At 36.5% G+C, this 22923-nt stretch overlaps 1 protein-coding gene across 1 annotated transcript in view; it reads right to left on the bottom strand.

Annotated features, from left to right (window-relative positions):
• LOC127850853 (uncharacterized) overlaps positions 1 to 22923 on the bottom strand; it is a 59978-nt gene that overhangs the window by 15904 nt on the left and 21151 nt on the right. The gene's annotated exons all lie outside the window — the stretch shown is intronic.

Raw genomic sequence — 22923 nt, 5'->3', positions numbered from 1 at the left:
AGTTTGACATACAATTCGATAACTTTCAGTGAGCAAGTATTAGATTCTTTTTTATAATTTAGCACTAAAAGGATGAACATGAGTTGCTGCACATTGTTTTCACAAATTTGGATTGATATTTTTTAATAATTTCATTGTGTACATGAGATAGATTGAGCATACAACATATAAATAATTTTAGCTTGAAACGAATCTATGTAGCAATCCCTTGTTATGTTGAAGACTGTTCTAAAAACAATGTTTTCCTCTTTCCCAATGACAAAGTCGGTACATTAGTGTTTACAAATCGGCTCCACACTAAAATATTGTTTTCTAAATAGTTTGTTAATCTGTTGGAGTCACAGACGTGTGCCTTTGCGATGTGTGCTTTGATTTTTTTCATCTTAAAACAACCAGAAGAATTCATTGTTCCAGGAATATTACAATCTCAATAAATAAAAACATTGTGTTTAACTGGTACGCAGTGAAAGGCATACAGAGTCAGACCATGTACCGTTTTTCTTGAAACTTGTGATTACGAACGTTAAGTTCAGCCGTCGGAAGGAAACCATGTTACAATCACAAATATTTTGGACAACATCATTTCCGTATGAATATTGGTATAAATATTAAAAGGAACGAGATAAAAGGGACCTTTTCACGTTTTGTTAAATTGAAATAATTGAAAAATATGTTTCATATTTGCACATTTTCGTTATAGCTATGACATTTGCGAGGAAACAGTAAAACCGAACATTTATCATGCTCTAAAATATTCATTAGATGCATTATTTGAAGATTTAAAAACCTGAAAATTATAAAGCGTTACAAACGCGAAACGATTGAATAATTTTGAGAGTTCAAGAAAGATTGCGTTATTGTTATATTTTGTGACATGACGAGGATCGCGTATATTAGGTTGTGTTAAATATACGTCACGAAGACAAACTCGTATTGTAATTTAATGACAATTTAATTACATATACATACTGCCATATCCACAACATATACACAATCCTTGAGTAACCATATCTATACGACCTATATAAACTATTACATTCACTAATTCCTTAAATATTGTACAAGTTGAGAACGAGGTTGTGACGTCACAAATATATGACGCCACAACTAGTAATACAACCTGGTTTGTCACGTGACTACTATTTTGTTAAATATACGTCACGAAGACAAACTCGTATTGAAATATAATGACAATTTAATTACATATACATAATGCCATAGATGTGAGTAAATTTTTTACAGTTTAAAAAGCAGTAACTTTAATTTCTTAATGCAAAATAGTTTGCAAAGAAAATAAAGCGAAAAAAATAAAATAAACAATACCTATGCAAGGTACACAACTCTCACACAAAATTATAAATGTCAATCTAGTGGTTGGTTTTTCCGCTTACAAAGCCTTACTATAATGAGTGTAAAAAACTCCAGAGTCAATTTTCAAGTTTAACAGCTCTCATGATTTAACAACCCTGCTGTGAAATCTTGTGGAGGCTTGGAATGTACATAGTGCGCAAAGAACACTTCAGAGTTATTCCATCGACCGACTTTGCGATCGACATGATTCTCCACAGCAGTTGTGACTACAGTCGGGCGAAAGGACTTAGCGGAGTAACCCTGACCTTCTAAACCTGCCAGTTTGATCCCTTCCTCAAGTACTTTAGCGATCGCGGAATCGCGAATAGGGCCGAAAGTTGCGCTAAGAGATATGAATACTGGACCACTCGGTGGTCTGTGCATACTAGTCCTAGCCTGTAAACTTCAAGAGCACTAGCTGGGTCTAACTTACCTACCCCTTTGGCAGTACTACCTCAAACCAAGTACGACTAGTGTCATTTTTTTACTATTAAAACAAATCTGCTCAACATGATCAGCACTTGACATTTGTGCATTGGGAGCCACATCAGATGGGCGTAACATAAGTGTGAGGGCAAAAAGTAAAATAGCCTTTAAGCGTAAGAGCTTTATTTCTATCGCATCATTCTCAGGCCATCACAAAAATAAAATGTGAAATTCTGAATTGACATAACTTTAGACCTACACATGGGCGCAACAGTGCCCGACTTAACCTGGCCAGTGACAAGTAATTTTATCTCAGAACTGTTTAATGTCTCTAAAGGGCCCACTAAATCGTACAAGTGCCCTAAGGCAGCTAGAGGAGTCTAAGTACTGAATTAGGCCTGTCGGACCCATCTGATATCTCTCGCAGGAAGTCCGCCAAAAGTGCAGTGCTCTCTGGTGGAAACCTAAACTGACTCTTACTACAGAAAGGAGCACATTTAGCAAGAGCATTGTTGTATGATTTAGGAGTAACTTTAGCTAAAAAAACTGCAATCTGTTTACCGACTCAACTGACCAACCTTTATGTATCAAACTTTTCCGCCATAAATCCTCCGAGCATATACTTTCCATGGACGATTTCTGCACGGTTCTGGCACCGGCCCCATGGCCCGAAATGCCCGCGGACTGTTCGGAATTTGTAATGGAGGCGCAATGGACATTGTATAAAGACGGCGAAACCACGTTTGAGCTTTCCATAGTGGGGCTTTTACTGCAAATGCTTTTGCGTCTGTATTACATCTAGCACCCGAAGTATCAAACAAAATGAAGCGTTCACATAATTGTTTTCTTGCGCCCAGTTGTTCGGTGCCAACGCAACCACCCTCTCTGAAAGAGATTCCCAGAATTGACTGTTGAATCTTGGGAGCTGGGTGTTTTGGCAGTTCGCAAACCGGTCTATTGTATGCTTGCCGAACAGAGTATCTATATACCGATAAATTGCTTGATCCAACATCCAGTTGTGTTTGTCCGGAGTTTTGGATTAGCCGTCGGCGGCTGTATTCATTTTCCCGGCAATATGCGCGCAGCGCAGTGAAATCCCATGGTTTATGGTCTCTGCCCATATTGCTATCGCTAATTCTGATAATCTGGGGCTCGGACCCCCTTGATGATTGATATAAGCCATGGCTGAGATATTGTCTGTGAGTATCTGGACTGTTAATCCTGTTAACAATCTCCCGAAAGCTGTTATGGCCATTAATATGGCCAACGTCTCAAGTTCGTTGGACGTAAGGCATGACACACGGGTATTCCAGTCGCCCGATGCGACCATGTCTTGGTACACCGCGCCCCAACCCAGATGACTGGCATCTGTTGCCACCTGGGCTTGTATATGTACATACTTCCTTAAAATTCCAATAATCTACAGCCTGAAGCCACCACTCTAATTCCTCGATATACCGTGGGTAAGAATAAGGATATCTGACCAAGATAATTTACTAGCGAGTAAACCGTAAGATTTTCTTATAAACAACTTACCTGGTGTTACGGCCCAAGCTACCGGCACGCACTGTCCAAATACTTTGGCAAGTTCTCGCGCGGAGACGTATTGACGGCTAAGAACTTTCCTTATCGACCGCTTTAATTTCGCAATGCGCTTTGATTGTGCCTTAACTATAACTTTATGCTCAGTACTATTGATAGTGTACCCTATATACTGAACTGATCTTGCCGGCACAAGTTTGGACTTCTCATACTTTATTGTAAACCCCTAATCTTTTAACGTGAGCAATAATTGATCTGAATGATCAGTGATACAAGAGACGCTGGCTGCTAATAAAAAATCATCAACAAAGACAGTAACACGCAAACCAAGCCCCCTCAAGTAACTTATTACTGGTCTTAATGTCTTATTGAAATAATACGGCGAGCAACAAAGCCCGAACAATAGACACACCACTGAAAATACTTGTTTCTCCACTTAAGGCCACTCCAAATTGATGTGTTGGTCTACGGATTTTTTTTTTAAATGTTGAAGAGGCGAGCAAAAAAAAAGTAAAAATATTATTTTTTTTAACAGGAAAATTCTCGAGCGAGCGAAGAGCGAAGAATAAAAAAATCACATTTCGATAGAAAAATATTGCTTTAACAAGAGATACAGGTTTAAACAGCTGAAGTTTACATTCAAATCAATTCGTATACAAAGAAAAGAATCTATATACAAGCAAGCAATAATAGATCTATGAGTTACATACTTTTCACACAAACATGCACTAAAATTAGGTTTCAGCACTTAAACTTCAAAATGTAGAACACAAGTCTAAAGCTAGTGTTTTCATATCTGGAATAGCATTACTTGTAAGTTTTAATTAAACATCTAATGCAATTAGTAAAGTAATGTTTATATTTTTATATTCAACAACTCTTCCATGAAGATTCTGCGCTGTTATATGAATTTGCAGCCGTTAAAGCTTCCCATACGATTTCATGTCGAAACGATGTTACAGCAAATTGACGTTAAACGATATGAGGTCGATGTATATGACCTTCGACCACGAAATATAACCATATTATTGAAGTGAGTAACACATGTCTACCTGCTGCTGCTTATATTTGTTTGAAGTTTTAAATAGTGAAAGCTGTGAAAAGGTATACCATGTTGCAAGCTGTGAAAAGGTATACAATGTTGCAATATCACTTGAAGAGGGACAATCTTCAAAATAATTATGACAGACAGTCGGACAAAAGTCATGCATATAATCCATTGTCGTTACCTTATTTTAAAAAGGGCATATCGATGGCTAGTACGATATTTATTTTTCTGAAATAAATGTATACATTACAAAGAACTTTTTTAATGTATCTAAAAAACACGGACCAAGCTGTAAAATATGTTCAGCCAACCATGTATTTTAATACTTATGAAACATTGTCCCTGTGACACCTTTAGAACCAGTCTTTACTCATTTATTGTTTATTTTTTGTTCACTTAAAATTGTGTTATAGGAAAAATTGTCCTACATATAGGGAAATACCGTGCATATGCCCATTCAATGAAGAAAATGCATACAAAATCTTACGTCATGTTTCCCGATGTTGTTTCAAATTGAACATGCTTCAACGGTATTTGCTGATAGTTGCATGTTCGAACGTGAACAAACACATTCAAATCAATCACAGAACGAAGCAGATGTGTTTATATTTACAAGGTTGGCTGCAGCAACTTTTCACCGCAATTTGTTCAAACGGTCACGACAGCAAACAAATGTGCTGCTCACGCAGGAAGCCATTTTTTTCTGGTCGTCTCAATCGAATTTTTAAGCGTCTGCAGTTACCGATTAAAAAGATTACGAAACACTATTTTTGGCATTCGTATTCAGCGTCAAAATCGTTTCTGCGAGATTGCTTTTTGGTTTGTTTTTGTCACAAATTAAAAAAAACACATGCGCTATGGTAACCATGAGAAGGACTCAAAAATGAGTGCGAGCGGTAAACAAATTTTTTTTTCATTTTGAAAAAATAGGTGCAGCAAATCTGACGACCAACAAATCAATTTGGAGTGGCCTAAAACCTAAATACTGTCTATGATCTTTATGAACTGGAAAATGACAGAAACCGTCTTCACCTGGCTCAATTAACTTAACTGCGTAACGGATGTCTTCATTCCTGAAACTAGGTGTGTCACAATTTAAGTTTAATTGACGCAGAGCATTTATCAAACGAAGTTCATTGTTTTTCTTCGGCACAACACCCAAAGGGCTTACACAATAGGGTTTAATATTGTTCTCTTCAATAAATCATAATGAAAGTAACCTATCAATCTCAGAATCAACAAACGTTACATGTGTTTTACTAAATAAGTGATTTTCAAGTTCGAAAGTCTTCACCTGAGTTTTAAAACGCACTGTTACTCCATCGGAGAGTCACTGGATCACGTAATCAGGCGCTCGAATAACTTGTCCATGAGTCAATGTTTTGTTTCAAACGTTAAACACACACACGTGCAGAATAAAGGATGAACTACACGAAAAATCTCAAAAGAAAACACACATTACTTTACATGTTTTGATGTAGTTTTCACGATCCGTATTAAATTTCACACGCACCGGTAATTGGTTATCGAAATCCAAGGGAAGCTACTCGTCCTTTGATCCAGCTGCCGTTGATGAAGAGTGGTCTTCCATGCGGTTCTGCGGGAAGCCTCGACGAGAAAATCCACTAAAAACGTCTCCAGAGCGCTGACCGTATCCACGTCCACTACCTCTAGCTGGCTGATTGCTCGCGTAACCTCCTCGTTGCGGCGGTCCAGATGCAGCAAACGTTGCAGCCGACCGCAAAAGGTCTCCAATGATTCCGCGTTGAACCCTGATGTGTTCTTTTGAAGAGCTCGAAACAATCTAGAGGTTGAATTGTCAAACTGGCTGTTGACAAGCACAGCCGCATATTTGTCCTGCAAGTATTTGCACTGAGCGTGGGAAATCAGGAACAACTTATCCAATGTGTCTTGTGTCAAAGGTTGACCCGGCTGAGCGTGGCAAACAACTTCGCTGAAGTCTAACTATACCGGCTGCACTTTGTAAGAATGTTCAAGACCGGTTGGTCTGATCTCCGGACTCCTTGACGGTATTCGTTAAGTTTGAGCTCAGCCAGAAGCCTCACTCGTGAAGGAGAGTCCTTTAACGCTGAAAATTCCCCCTGGATGTCCGTCGGCAATGTCCCGGCTGCGGTAGAAAAACCGGTCCCGGGTAAAACAACCTGCTTTGTCACGTGACTACTATTTACATTTAATGTAAACACGGATGCCCGAGTGGTTTCAGCGCTGGACTTTACTTTACAGGGAGAAGGCTCAATGGGTTTTTCAGGGATTTACACACGGACTGGACCGAATGTAAACACACAGTGTTTAATTTTGAAATTATCTTTAAGTTTTGGAAATACATTTTCAAAAATATTTATTGCTTAAAGACAATTTTTCTTGCAGTTGTGCCGATCAGATTTAAGAATAAATTCATCGACAAGTCTGAAATCGGTGCCGAACTTTCACGTTGCTTCATGCATAACCTCGAAGAACACAGGCTTATTAAATAAAGTAATTCTTTATGCACTAGTTGAAATTATTATGAAAAAAAAGTAGATAGAAATATGCGCGGCTGGCTCACTGCCGTTTCCCGGTCGTTTCCCGGTCGTTTCCCTTTCGTTTCCCTTCCGTAAAGAAATATACTAAAGCAGTTTTCCTTTCATGTCAACATGAAGTAACCACAATTTTATACATGTATGGTCTTTCCTTAACCATAAATTTAAAACAAGTATTAAAACTTTCGAATAACACCTTAACCATGAAAATTCAATTTTCTTATTATCGTGACGGGGCGACTGGAGGACTTTCGACCGTTAAGGCCTATGCAAAATATTCTCCTTTTATATTTTTAATTTCAAAGTCTTGGTAAATAATGTCGTTTGGTTTGATCATTCCGAGAAAGAATGCCGTGGTAATAGCACCTTTGCGATATTTTTTTTCCTCCATATCACACTTTAATTTTAACACGTATTTGTCAATCAATCTAAGTTGATCCCGTTTTGTAACGTTGTTCCACTGTTTTATTGACTCTTTAATGGTTACTTCCATCTTTTGAAACTCAGCGTTTTTAGTCCAGAGCATTTGATTAAGTTCATCATGCAGTTGGACGCTGTATGTTTTTGGTATTTTAAACGTTTTATTAAATTTCAATAAGGTAGACGTTCCATCGTCTTTGTCAATAATCATACCACATTTTCCAAAACCAAGAAGTTCCAAATGCCTCTTATTTTCCTTATCAGTTTCGCGCTTACTACATTCTAGAAAAAAAACGGATAAAATCTCATTTTTTATATTAGAGTTTGATACTCTTAACTCAGGTTGATAAAACATACAACTGCATAACTTGAACTCCAAGATCTCCGGCTCCAGAACTAGCTGTTATATTGAGTCTATAATACTGGTATGCTGAAGTAGTTAGAATATCGAAAAACAAAGGAGCATTAGCAGATCCAAAATATTTAGTTGTAGACAGTGGTCAACAGTGGTTCAAATTCTTTTCCATGATGGCTTCCACTAATAGTCCATCCAGTTATATTTTTACCATCTATAGCTCTAGCTTTTAACGCCACTCTCACGGGTTCATGACATTTAATTTAAGGCCAACCAGTTTTTGAAAGTGTAGCCCAGCTTCCATTAGACCCATCATCGTTAAGACTATTAATTGCACCGTATGCTCTAAATTTATCATCAGTAACTGAACTTGCAGTTGTTACAAATCCAGTTCTACTATTATTCTCCTCCAAAATTGGAACATAACCCGAATTACATTTTCTAGTTAAATTATTAGCATAATATTTAGTAAAAGCACCTTGATCATCTATATACTGTTTATTATTAGTAGTTGCTTCATTCACTAAACTAGTGACTTGTGACCAACTGGGTGCTTCATTTCCACTGTACAATCTAGGATAATGAACAGGTAATCCTTTAACCATCCTACCACCCATGTTTAAATCACCAGTCATAGTATCTCCAGACTCTGAAACTGTTCGATTATCAACATAATTTTTTGTTGCAGCGTCTTGAGCATTAGCATGATCCAATACATTGATTAGATTGTGAGAATCCATGTTAATATTTTTTAGCAGCTGCATTTTTACCATCTCGTCTTAAGAACGTATTAATGGCTTGTGATAATGTGACACCTCCTAAAATCACTCTTTGCGACGATCCGACGTTTGTTTTACCAAATATGTTTACAGACATTTTTATATACATATTTTTTTAATATAATGAGTTTATTACATGTTGAAAGCTTACGCTCTCACATTGTTTAAGAATGTAAAGACACAGGTGTCCGCAAATATAATAGCAAACGAGTTCAACTGGCGGTGCTAACCCATAACTGTCAAAGTACAGTTTTTCATGACCGTTTTTGACCCAAGCAGTCCAGTGTGTACCATTTCCTCGCGAGTCGCATCAATTTAGAATTCCCCATTCTACCTTTTTAGGGCTTTTTGGAAGTTCATCGCGAACATAGACACCCCTAAAGTTTTTAATTATTAACTTTTTAGCAGCATCTATCAACTGAAAATTGGATAGAGGTTCGTTTGGTAATACAATTCCTTCAACATTTTTATATTTTTCGGTATTAAAACTCATTTTATATAGTGCTATCAATGTTTTGTTTTCATTTGATCGTTTAGATACGTTACAAGTTCAAGTGGTGGTTCTAAACTATAAGTGTCAAAGTATATTTTTTCATTACCGTTTTTGATCCATGCCGTCCAGTGTGTTCCCGGCATATTGGGATGACGTGGATAGTTGTCACGTACATACCTTACTCTAACGTTTGAGCTTTTTAGTTGCTTTACAACGTCAATAAGTTGTGATGTGCTTGAAAACGTGCTGTAAATGGGAATGTTGGGTACGACACGCCCACCCACACCCTTAAACTTCTTCATTATCTTCTGATTGTCTGTGAGATTATTGCTCATTTTTGTTTTTTTCCTTAGGAGTTTATTTCCATAAGCCAGTGTGTCAATACCGTCTTTTTGTATACATGTAATACGTTTATCATTATTTGCGCTTAGAGCTACTTTGTTAACCGTTACAGTATACATTTCATGCGCGTATGATCTGATACCGTTCATTGACCTTAGCACTTCTTGGCGAAAAAACAGCGCGTTCTTATAATCGCCGTGTGTAATGGTGTTTTCGACAACGTTTTTTATTTACCCCCTTACACTTTTTGTTTTCCTTCCCTTCATACATTTTACACGAATACAGTTTAGCTCGGAGTCCTACAAATTCCTCTATTTGTTTTCCAGCTGCCTCATCTTTGAACTTTCCAAGAACCTTTTTAATTACACCAGTTTTAATTCCGGAGGGTAGATATTTTGGATACTCACTCGTATCAAACAGTCTTTCAACATCGTTTGAAATGTCTGCATAACTATCTTTAGTTTTAATTTCGTAGACAAGACTGTCTGTGTCCGTAAACAATAGCTTCGCCCTTTTTCCATATTTAGCTTTGATGTAGTTATAGTGGAACTCGTACATTATTGTCTTGCTTAAGTCTAGAATAGACATTCCAAGATAAATGGGTTTGTTATAACATAATTTGGTTTTTCTCATATGTATTGCTGTTAAATTTTCATCAAATATAGTACAGCGTTTATAATTAACCTTTGCAGCGAGCTTTTCCGCTTGTGTATGATTATTAACCAAACGGATATCAACACGATTCTCGATGTTTTCCGTTGTTTTTCCAAACACACTGTTTTTCATCAACTTTAAGAAGTATTTTTCAAAGTTGTTAGTTGCAGCTGTTCGCAATTCAGTGTTCAAGTCGATATATGTTTTCAACCAAGGGCTTTCATCAAACTTAATTCCTCTATGAATGTTGGTAACTCTGAGCCTTAGCTTTTCGTACTGCTGCAAGTTTTTATAATTTTCTACATACTTGGTTTTGTTGTTCAAGTTTGGAATAAGCTTTTTAACTTTTGATCCCTCAGGTATAACGTTTTCAGGTGCTAGTGGATAGTCATTATGAGGATCATGTAATTCATCAGGATTTTCCAAGTCAACTTCTAAAATACACCCTTGTCCTTCTGTGCATGAAATGTTTTTCCAATCGTTAAGCTCATTTTCATTCATCCACTTAAACCCCCTTGTTGGAAGTGGCTTACTCATCGCGCACCCGTAAAGATTGTTAGCATCCAGATAACTTATAAACGATGAGTCTTTGCTTTCATCATAATCATCACCCATATACTTATTGTTTCCAGTACCAAGACGCGATTAAATTGTACTTACCCCACCTCGAATACCATGCCTTAACATTAGCAACACGTCATAATCGTTATAAGCTCAAGTTTTACCTTTGTAAATTTTAGACACGCATCCATAGATAGTCCTGGCGCTGTATAATACCATGCTGGATCTAGTTTATAATATTTATTGCTAGCATCTCTGAACTTTTCGAAAACGTCGGCTAGCAGCAAGACATCACTCTTTATGTTGAGTTCAAGGTAGTCTCTTTTTGTTTTACAGCCAAAAGCCTTCCATACTTTGTTTGCAAATTCATAATCATCATTACTAATAGCTTTACCCGTAAGCATTGAGTAGAATCCTTTGGGGTAGTGATGTTTCTTCGAGTTTTTCAACAGAACTCACATAATCATATGGAAAGATTCCCTTTTGTTCCAAGAGTGTAAACTCATCACCGCTATAGACCATAGCCAATTCACGAAAATGATCATCGGTAAGATTTCCTGATAAAGCATCCAAACTCGATTGCATAAACCTATAGCTATCGATAAACCTTATTTCATGATAAATAGGTGTTTCCTTTCCTTTTTGTTTGTATGCGTGTCAACAACAATCTTCTTACAGAAGGAAATATACTTCTCCTCGTTATTTGGAATGCAGCTAATTTGTCCTCCATTACTTAACTTTTTAATAAATAGATGACTGTCATATTCAGAAAGATTGTGTAGTAATACAGGAATAAATATAGGAATTTTATACCCTAAATTACACTTTGAATGTGCTGCTCCTCTAAACTTTCCAGTCAAGTGACAATGATCGCGAACCTTTGTATAGCTATCATTGTTGCCTTCTAATCGGAACTCGACTTCAGCACCTTCGCATATATGACATGTGGTTGCAGCATCGTATTCAGTTTTATTATCTTTCGTGAATATCATTTCCTCGGAAAATTTGAACTTATTGTAAATATCCTTAGTGGTTTGTTCAACAGAGTTTACAAATAATTGCGCGACATCATCTGTTTGATTCTTAGCTGAATACACTACAGGCCTTTGAGTATACAATGAGCCATCAGAGAATACTATGTGGTAGCAAAACGCGCTCGGCGTATGCTTCTGGAACTTGTGTGTAAACGACGTCGCTGGATTTGTTTTACAAGAACTAATAGGCTCGATAAACGATTCGAAGTCTGCATATATCACAAAAGGAACCCTCATTGATCTACAGTAATGCTAAAAATACTTTGCGGTTCCCTCTGCTGGCATTACTATTTCTTGTGTGCTGTGTAATGAACAATATTCATTGTGTCTTTGAAGAGCCTCTGTTCGATGTTCTGTTAAGCACCTTTTACAATAATGCATAGTGTGGTGACCTGTTTCGGTTCGATCTGCTAACAATCTGTTAAAGTTTCTAATCCAACAATAATGCTTTGTTTTTCCATCTGAAATCAACAACAAATCAATCATCTTTTCACTTTCGTTTTTACTGATAATTAGTGGGTAAATATCATTTTGTTTAGAATCATAACCGAATATATTGATGCTCAAGTTGTTGTTTCTTTCAAATTTACTTATAACATTTTCATTCACAGTGCAACTAGAAACTCAATACCATCCCAATGAAGCAACTTTGCTTGTTCTTTTATTTGTTCGGTTATTCTTTTGAAATTTTTAAAAACTGGATTTAATGCTCTCGTGACGCACCACTTGAAACATTCGTCATCTTCATTCTTCATGTTAATAATTGCCTTTTTAGCAGCCAACTTACCTGGCAATGGAATGTATGATTTACCTTTTAATGGCTTATACACTACAGTGTTAATTTCCAGTCTAATGACGGACTTTAGTCTCCAATTGCTTCCCTTCATTTGAAACATGGAAATGGATTCCAAAATCTTGTCTGATGCTTTATTGTACAATTCGGCTACATCAGTTCCCTCCAATACTAATTCAGTTTTTGATATAAACGGTACATCGTCTTTAATTACTTCTCCACTTTTTTTATATCTACTCGCTCCATTTCACACACAAGCACTAGATTCCTTTTTTTTATTTTACGATGTTTGCTCATAAACTTTACAACTTCAGGCCTAACAATATCTAAAAATGTTGAAGCATCAGTTCTTTCAACCCCAACAATAACATATTGTCTTGCAAAACGTCAAAGTGCAGTTTTACTTTCTCTAATTACTATAGCACTTTCACAAATTTCAATATCACGTTCACTATTTCGCGGCTTCTATTGGTTATATTTTTCATAAATAGATCTGACTTCTGCTTTAAACGCCTCAGCCTTTTTGCTTATCACTCTCTTTACAGGCTCTGGTGTATGCTTAATAATCCAATCAAAGCTATTCTTTACAGCTGTCTTTACAGGTCTAACAGCCCAATTAAATAACCTATTTATCATAGTAGGTTTTTGAGATGGTTCAGCCCTTGCATCACCCCTCGCATCTTCCCATACATCATCAGCTCTTGCATCATCCCTCGCATCTTCCCATACATCATCATCCTAATCGTTACGTGCGCTCAGCCTCGCTATCAGATCAGCTTTTGTGAGCTTCGAATATCCGCGCAGACCTTGATCTTTTGCGTTTTTTTTCATCGCTTTCACCGTTTTAGTATTCATTTTATATATATTAAAAAATACTTAAGTCAATTCAATTTTTTTATAAGCATATAGTTTTGCTTATAAAAACGTTACCTCATACCTCATTCCATTTACCACTTGTCCGTTGTTTTTCTTTTTTATATTACAACCAAGCGCTTTTATTGCTTGGTATTTTGAATTATAGGTTCTTTCCTCACCAGTTTCAACATTCGTCAATTTAACAATTACTCTTGGCGAAAACTGTCTAGGTCTACCTCGTGGTCTTTTTTAATCGGCATTAGGTTCTGAAATAACAATATCCTTTCGATTCCAATCTAATCCGTTCTACTTTGCAATCAACTTTAACTCCATTATACTCTGATTAGTCGTAGTAGTAATGTTGATATCCTTTAACATGTTAATTAGCACTTTCTTCGTGTATCTCAATTTTATATAAAAAAATAAAATACTTTAAGTCGTTTCCATTTTTAAGTTGCTTCGGCGATTCAAAAATACCTTTCATCATCATCTTCTTCATCATCACTGTCATAGTCTAGATAATCTTCATCGTTGTCAAAGTCCTCAAAACCCGAATCAACATCATTATCATCATCATCATCATCATAAACCTCATATTCATTCAACACTGCATAAGGATTAGGATATTGTAATCGTGCTTCGATCATAGCATTCAACACTTCATTCGGATTAGGATATTGTAATCATGCTTCATCATCTTCTTCATCATCTTCTTCATCATCTTCTTCATCATCTTCATAGTTCTCATAGTCTTCCCAATCATCATCAGCATCATCATTTGCTTCATCAGCAGGGACCCCCTCGGCTATCCTTCGTAGGTATCTAGCCTGGTACCAACGTTCCCATCGCTGACGTTCCCGATCAAAATCTTCCTCCTCCTCCTCCTCCTCCTCCTCCTCCTCATCATCATCATCATCATCAACAACCTCTATAACAATGTCCTCATCAGCATCATCATTTGCTTCATCAGCAGGGACCCCCTCGGCTATCCTTCGTAGGTATCTAGCCTGGTACCAACGTTCCCATCGCTGACGTTCCCGATCAAAATCTTCCTCCTCCTCCTCCTCCTCCTCCTCATCATCATCATCATCATCAACAACCTCTATAACAATGTCCTCATCCCTATTCCTCCATTTCCAATCACACAGATTCCTTACACCTCTACAAACCGCGGATAACACATTTTGCAAAAATACAACTCGATTCATTATTTTATAATGGTAAATAAATTACTTAAGTCAATTAAATTTTTTTATTTCACCACTATATACATTTTAGATCCGTCAGAGGTAAATTTTATCATTTGATCGGAAATAACAACTGCGTACGCTTCTGTTCCCGCTGGTACATTCTGGTGGAATGTCACTTGGATTTGCATCTCTACCGATGCATATTTTAACCGCTCACTTTGTTTGCTGACATCAAACACCATAATAGGAAACAGGTCTTTGAAATGTGTAATGTGTAATGTTACTCTATGTTATAAGCGGATCCATTCCATAAATTTTTCGCTAAATCTAGCCGCTTCATAGTAAGCTCGTGAGAACTTTTGGTTTGGAAAAGATAAGTTGTAATCAGCCTCAGGGTATCGTTGATTGTTAACAGCCACACACATGTTATGAAGATCGCAATGATCGAATATCGATGTGTTTCTTTCTTGATTATTTTTGCGATTAGTTTTAAATCCTACCAAAATGTATCGCGGTTTTACGGTTGGTGTTCTAACACTAAGTCTCCAGTTGAACGACGTAGACGGTGGAACTGTAATACTTTCGCAATGTCTAGACCTGAAGGTGACGGGTACTGTTACCTTTGCCTGAATGGATTTGTACAGTTGAAATTTATCCATATCTGCAGGTAAAATCTGAGGCATAAACCATGACAATATATCAAGGCTTACTTTACCCGCATGTACTGCAGTTGCTCGAAAGATGGCATCGTTGTCAGTTTTTCTTACAAGTGCGAGCGTATGTTTAAATCCATACACAATTTTGTCATAGTCATCGCAAAAGCCGAAAATGTGTTTCAGCGGAAAAACGAACGAGAATGTTCCCCTAGGGTTAGGCTTCTGAATAAGGTATGCCTGCCTAGAAGCAAAGACTGGGTTATCTACCATATGAGCTGTTGCCGTCGTATCTTTAGTCCAAAGCTGATTGGGTCCTTGCGCTTTTGAAAAACCATCCGGATACTTGAGCATTCCAACCATGGTCGTAGCCTGTCCAGGATGATTCAACGATTCTACTTGTTGATCTGATAGCTTATACGTAATATTGGAAAACAAATGCATAAGCCCATTGTTTGTTAACGCTATTGCGGCATTGTTTTCGTATGCAGTCAAGACGTCGTCGTCTTTAGTTAGTTTACCTTCAATGAGTAGGTACGATTCCGCAGGATGAGCAAAGACATCATACAACCCGATATCGATAGTTATGGTACCCGATGAATTTAAATTCGTACCATTTACAGGCTCATACGCCTTAAACTAATATTTTTCAATGGATTCGTCAACTGTTATAGCTTCTGTAAAATTTAATATTTCGCTTTACATTCTTACTTTTAATAAGAAAGAAATTTTTTAAGCCAGGCGAAGACCGGATCCTGTGTTCAACCTTTTACAAGATCTTGAATTGATATTGCGTTTGCCCTTGTGGTACCTCTCTTCACCCCGACGCCGTAACCCGCAAGCAAGTTGTTAATGTTTGTTTCTTTATTAGAACCCAGATTCATGAGAAACGCTAATGCGTCCCTCGATTCTTGCGCTATGTCTCGATTTTTTGGCGCATTATATCCATCAATCAAAGCTTTAGCTTTGGCTATAGCTACATCTTTTCCAACATCAATAGCTTTTAAACCAACTTCTTTTACAACCGATTTTCCGGCTTCGATAGCCGTTTTACCTATTTCTGTTTTCGATGCGCTACTCAATTTTTGATGCCACCGTTTTTGCGACATTTGCAGCAGTTATCGAAGCCGTCGATCCTACCATTCGCTTAAAGAAATTTGAGACGGTATCAAACATTCCAAAACCGCCAATAACGTGTTTTTTATATACCTTCTTTTAACAATCATTTTTTAAATACGTAACATTAATTTTTTATAATATTCTTTGTCTATTACCGCTTGTCTCAACAGTTCATCTGCTATGTCTATGATTTCATTTTTTACTCCAATATTATCTGCATCATAACTATTAACTCGTAATGTAAGCATTTCAACGAGTCTGTTTGGATCAGAAGGCATTAACGCTATTCCTTCTCCTTTCTTCTTGAATAATGAAGTTGTTTTTAGTGCCTTTTTAGGTTTTGAATATGCTTCATAGTTTGGTTTAATAATTTTTCTGTACTTCTCTCCAGAACTTGATTTAAACTTACCCGTGTCAGGATTCACAATTGCATTGGTGTTTAGTAAAACTGTTATGTAGGAGTCAATGTCTTGTGAAATATATTTATCGGAATCAGGATATTTCGATGTTATTAGCTCCCAAAGTCCTAGGGTTCCATTATATTTTGTTTCTCCAACAATTACATCATCCCCAGATAGTTTAAAATCTGAATCTGTAATATAAAAAGCGCCACCTTTATCATACGGTCCACATGTTTTATCGGTTAATTGTTTGCCTGCCATCGATCTCAAGTATTCAGTTGCTATTGAACCTAGTTCTATTACTATTTCTTTCGGTCTCTATCCTCTTCTGCTTGTATGCTTTGGTATTGAGGGAAAGTAATGGCATTATGTGTTGTAGCTGCTAATGCTGCTGGCAGTGCTTGTATTGCACTTGACGTTGCTTTTTAACTTTCTTTGCGAATCGGTGATAGGTTTGTAAAGTTTTGTTAGTTCTCTGTGTTGATCAATGTCTCCTAGCTTTTCAGATAAAGAGTCTTGACGAATTTTATTTCTTAACATAAGATACTCATGCACCATGGAGTCCCTTTTTTCCGGATCTGTTATCTTTAAAAACGACATTTTTAAATAGAAATAATAATGTTTTTAGACGTGATTTTAGACGTGATTTTTGACGTGATTATAGACGTAATTATCAACGTGATTTGAGACGTGATTTTAGACGTAATTTTTGACGTGATTATAGACGTGATTTGATACGTGATTTTAGACGTTATACGTTGATTGAGAGGTGTTCGTCTTTTTTTTACTAAACATGTTTTGAAACGATAAAATTGCATCTTCACGTCCTTTTGCAATAAGAGACTGTTTTGTTTCCTCGTCTATACCTACTCGTATTTTAGATCTTATTTATTCTATCATTTGATTGAATTTATCTAGCTCACTTAGAATAAGTGAGTATTATACATCAGAAATTTGATCGTCTGCTAACGCCTTTGATATAAGATAACTCATTGTATTCAACTTTGCATCTGCGACTGTTTTAATTTTTTCGTGTTTTTCAGCTTTCGTTGATAGCTAATTATTGGTTTGTCCTCCAACAATAGACAATAGTCCTAAACCCAGGGCAGCACCTTCCATTGCTATTGCAACTGGCGCTGCAATGATTGTACCCAATACTCCTATTCCCGTAGCACCTAACACCATTGAAGAAACAACAAGAGCGTTGTCTACTCCAGCTACAACTCTCACTGCTCTGTGATACGTTTTAGACAAGTTTGCACGCTTGTCTCTTTGTGTAGCCATTTTTTTTATTTCATTAATCTTTTGAAGTCTGTATGACTGAGCACTTCCTTCAACTCTAATCAGTTCGGGAGCCGACGGAACTAGCATACGTATCGCATGCGTTACATTTAGAAGTTTTGTACTCCATTTTTATATTTAAAAAAAATATTTTTTAAAACGACTGATGTGTAACAAAACAAAAAGATTCACCTGCATCAATATCTACTGCAACTTCTGAGTTGTTTTGAATTGTAACAATTATGTCGTTAACAGATTCAGCAATAGTTCCATCTTGTAAACTACATCTGTTTTTCTTCAAACTTTGTCTGAGCGATACAGAACAAACGCCGTCTCTTAGTTGAACACCTATTCCAAATGCAAAAGTTCGTGCTACTTTCGGTTGAATAGTGAGCGATTGTTGCGCAAAAATGTTCCACTTACCATACTATTGTTCTGCAGGATGTGCAAAATTCTCGTGATGCAACCATTTAACTGACGTTGGTGGTGATCGTTTAGACTTGTGGATAAACTTGTGAATTGGCATACTATATCTTTGCATTTTTATATATGTAAATATTTTTATAAAAGCATCCCTAATATTGAAATACTGCTAAATTGTCGATAAATTAACAGGTAAATAAACAAAATTAACTGGTGTTTCCATAATTTTATACCCGGGTCCGACTGATGGATAAAAACTATATATGACGTTGTCAGTCGAATTGTTAACATATGATGGGTTAATTATATCACAAGTTACTCTCAAGTTACTAATACTTAATATATTTACAATATTTTCTGACTCGTGATATCCTGATGCGTATACTTCTGCATTAAACCCCAATACCGTTCTGATAGAGTTTGCAGGTGTCAGGTCTATTTTATAATTTTGTGCTATATTTAGTACTGTTTTAAGTGTGATGTCGTTTGAATCTAGCGATATAGCGTACTCGTCAGAGAAAGAGTTGTAATGCCCATTTTCCCTCATTATTCGTTGGATGTTATCGTTAATATCATAAACTTCGTATGAACCTTCGGGAATATTTATATTAACCCAATGTACTCCGTTGTCCGGACTATAGCGAAAATTATTGTTTAAAGAGTCTATATTTGGAAATGAATAGTAGGTCTCCAAATTAACTAAGGCCATTTCGTATTTTTGTCGACATCTAGTTGAATTGTTGGACATTAAGAAGTACAAATTCGAGAGCTATTACCTTTCGATATAATGTGAAAAGAATTTTTCGGACCTGTATTTATCCTAACTTGTTTTATTTCTTCTAAAATTGTTTCAAGAACACTTTCCATTTTTAATAAGAAAAAAGTTTTTTTCAATCAAGATATAAGAAGTCGGTTGTTAAAGAACATATTTTATGCTAAAACTAAATACGCAAATAGAATAAAAACTTTGTTTGAGCTCGTATTTAACAACCCAAAAACGATGTGTTTTACCATTAATAAGGATGGCATACATTTGAAGTCGCTTACAACTATTAACCTCATGATTGAAGTTTACTTACATGCTATCAATTTTGACGAGTATCGGTTTGAGTTTGACGAGCCTCTTCACGTTCGAATAGAAAATTTCATAAGCAAGTAGTTTAAAGTAATGAACAACAAAAACATAGTTACCTTATCCATAACAAAACCGGGAGAGCTTATAATAGGAGTTAAATCCACGAGCAAAGGGGCGTTTTCTTATGATTTGTCGGGAATAACGGAAATTGTTTAAAACGTGTCCTCCCCTCCGTTGAATACCTATTCGGATGATTACGCAACCGCTATATCAACTTCCCTGTTTAGTGATATGTGCAAGCTTATTAAGTCTAACGCGTCATGTCACGAGTTTACCGTAACTAAAGAACACGGCACGGCAAAGTTTTCTTGCAGTACACCTGATTAAGTAACCGAGAGGTTCACGTTTGGACAGCAAGACGTTTTAAACAGCATGCTTGTTCACAACTGCTATAAGTCTGATTAGCTCTTTAGAATAACAAAGATCGTCTCATTTTCTCAAGATTCGTCGAAAATAGTATAACGTTTATATTGAAAAGGATAAGCCTTTAATGATAACGTCAAAGAGCGAGCTTGGAATAATAAAAACGTACTTTTTGTGAGTGAAAACGCAATTTTTAATTAGTGAAGTTTGTAAAAGTAGTCAAATCCTGATCTATACTTACCATTATTTTTTTTACTAGTAAAATCTATAATAGCAAATCCACGAGGACGGTCCCAGGCTACTTTACAAAAATTTCTAAATTCTTCTTTTGACATATCAGTTGAAACGTGATCGTTGTAGATGTGATTAATATTTTTCATGTCCTGTGGGAACAAACACATAAAGTTTGCATTTTCACGTATTGTTTGTCTTGGAAGTTTAAAGTAGTTTTGTGCAAGATAAAAGAAGTCTACATTGCTGTGGCGTCCTATTACGTAATAAGATTCACGTTTGTTTTGTTTTTCCAACTGAAGGTCGCCAAAAATAATTAAGTTCTTTTTAGAGCTACCCAAGTCTCTAGGATCAGGTACATCATCAGACGTTTTAGATTAATTACATTCAATATCAGCTGGCCTATCTAAACATTTAGCCGTTTCTTCAACTAAAAGAGCTGGTGAAACGTCATTCTCTATTATATAGTCTTGTTCGGCAAACAATTTCAGGATTTTTTCTTTAGGCAGCTTTTCTTCAAACGCTTTCTTAATAATTCTGTACTCCGGCTGAAATAGCGACTTGCCAAAAACTTGCAAGTTGTTGTAGTCTAACCATCCTGGTCGTAGTAAAAGGTTTAACAATAGTATAGTTTTTCCGCATCCGCTTTTACCAATAATAAGACCTCGTATTGATCTCGGTAAAAGTCTACTGTTGCATCTTTTTGAAATATCATCATTCCACGAACAATCTGGCTGGCCTATCTAAACATTTAGCCGTTTCTTCAACTAAAAGAGCTGGTGAAACGTCATTCTCTATTATATAGTCTTGTTCGGCAAACAATTTCATTATTTTTTCTTTAGGCAGCTTTTCTTTAAACGCTTTCTTAATAATTCTGTACTCCGGCTGAAATAGTGACTTGCCAAAAACTTGCAAGTTGTTGTAGTCTAACCATCCTGGTCGTAGTAAAAGGTTTAACAATAGTATAGTTTTTCCGCATCCGCTTTTACCAATAATAAGACCTCGTATTGATCTCGGTAAAAGTCTACTGTTGCATCTTTTTGAAATATCATTATTCCACGAACAATCTGGCTGGCCTATCTAAACATTTAGCCGTTTCTTCAACTAAAAGAGCTGGTGAAACGTCATTCTCTATTATATAGTCTTGTTCGGCAAACAATTTCAGGATTTTTTTCTTTAGGCAGCTTTTCTTCAAACGCTTTCTTAATAATTCTGTACTCCGGCTGAAATAGCGACTTGCCAAAAACTTGCAAGTTGTTGTAGTCTAACCATCCTGGTCGTAGTAAAAGGTTTAACAATAGTATAGTTTTTCCGCATCCGCTTTTACCAATAATAAGACCTCGTATTGATCTCGGTAAAAGTCTACTGTTGCATCTTTTTGAAATATCATCATTGCACGAACAATCTGTAACTTCCATTTTAAATATAAATTATTTTGTTCATTTAAAAATGTATTGCGTAAAGTGAAAAAGCAAAACTGAAACAGTTGATGTGCAAAAAGTTGTAAGTAAAAACAATAAACCAATGCTTGGCGGAAAGTGCGTCGTTTGCGGTTGTGTTTAAACACAGTTTGTAAAAATGCATACTAAAACTGGAGGAGACTTGGTTTCGTCGTTAAATTCGGTAACTCGTAAAGAAAAGCTTCCGTGGGCTAAATTTCCCGGTGAAATGCATAATCCAGGAATGAACTTTGCAGGACCTGGAACTAATTTAAATGAACGATTAACTTCAACTGGTGCTTATAAAGACTGGAGTAAACCAGTTGATCGAGTTGATAATGCTGCCTACCATCATGATTTAGCTTACCAACACTTTCCAGATACAGCAAGTAGAAACGCAGCTGATAAAATTATGCTTGAAACCCCCAATGCATTTCATTGACCGTTCCAAGGCGGTGACCCCAGCTTTATTCATATTTTGTGTTTATGTTGGTTTGTATTGTGCTGTATTGTGCTGTTTTATACTGTTTGGGCAATCGGTCACTTGCCTTAAATAAAGGACCAACTAATTGTTTTTAATGAAAATTCAATACTGCTCCAGCAGCTGGAGTTTCACTTCTTTATATTGAACAAATGGATGATATTAAAGACCCAACGATCCGTGAAAGAATTGAGCGTAGTATAATAAAGCCAATAATATCTACCAAGGAAAAGTTTGGGTTAGGTTATAAGGGGAAAAAAGTCGTGGCTAAAGAACTAAAATGGACTGATCAGCTCGCAGACGAACTGCATAGACCCGTTGTAAAACGTTTTAGAAAAAGAATAGTCGTTGCCCATGGCATTGATAAAATATGGGCTGCTGATTTAGTAGACATGCAAGCTTTTGCTAAGTTTACTAATGGTGTAAAATACTTGCTAACAGTTATAGATGTATTTTCAAAATATGGATGGATTGTTCCATTAAAAAGTAAAACCGGAGTTGAGGTTGCAGAAGCATTTCACAAAATATTTAAGGAAAGGCAACCCCAAAAGTTGTGGGTCGATAAAGGAAAAGAGTTCTACAATAAAAATGTAATGGCGTTGGGAGTCGAGTTGTATTCCACAGAAAACGAAGAGAAAAGTTCCGTGGTAGAGCGGTGGAACAGAGCAATGAAGGAAAAGATGTTCAAATATTTTTCAGCCAGCTCTACAAGAAAATATATCGATGCCTTAGATGAAATGGTAAATGATTATAACAACACAGAGCATTCATCAATCAAACTGACACCTGTTGATGCTAGTGATAAAAAGAACGAAAGCGTAGTTTGGTTCAATTTGTACTCCAACCACCCTCAAAAGTACGGTTAGCCAATATTTGAAGTCGGCGATAAGGTGAGAATCACTAAGAAAAAGGGTATTTTTGAAAAAGGCTATACGCCTAGATGGACTGAGGAAGTGTTTACAGTGTCACAAGTTCAATATACGGATCCGCCAACGTATACAATTATTGATTATAA

Source organism: Dreissena polymorpha, chromosome 11 (assembly GCF_020536995.1).
Source record: "Dreissena polymorpha isolate Duluth1 chromosome 11, UMN_Dpol_1.0, whole genome shotgun sequence".
Classification (NCBI taxonomy): domain Eukaryota; kingdom Metazoa; phylum Mollusca; class Bivalvia; order Myida; family Dreissenidae; genus Dreissena; species Dreissena polymorpha.
This window is presented reverse-complemented; position numbering and strand designations above follow the sequence as displayed.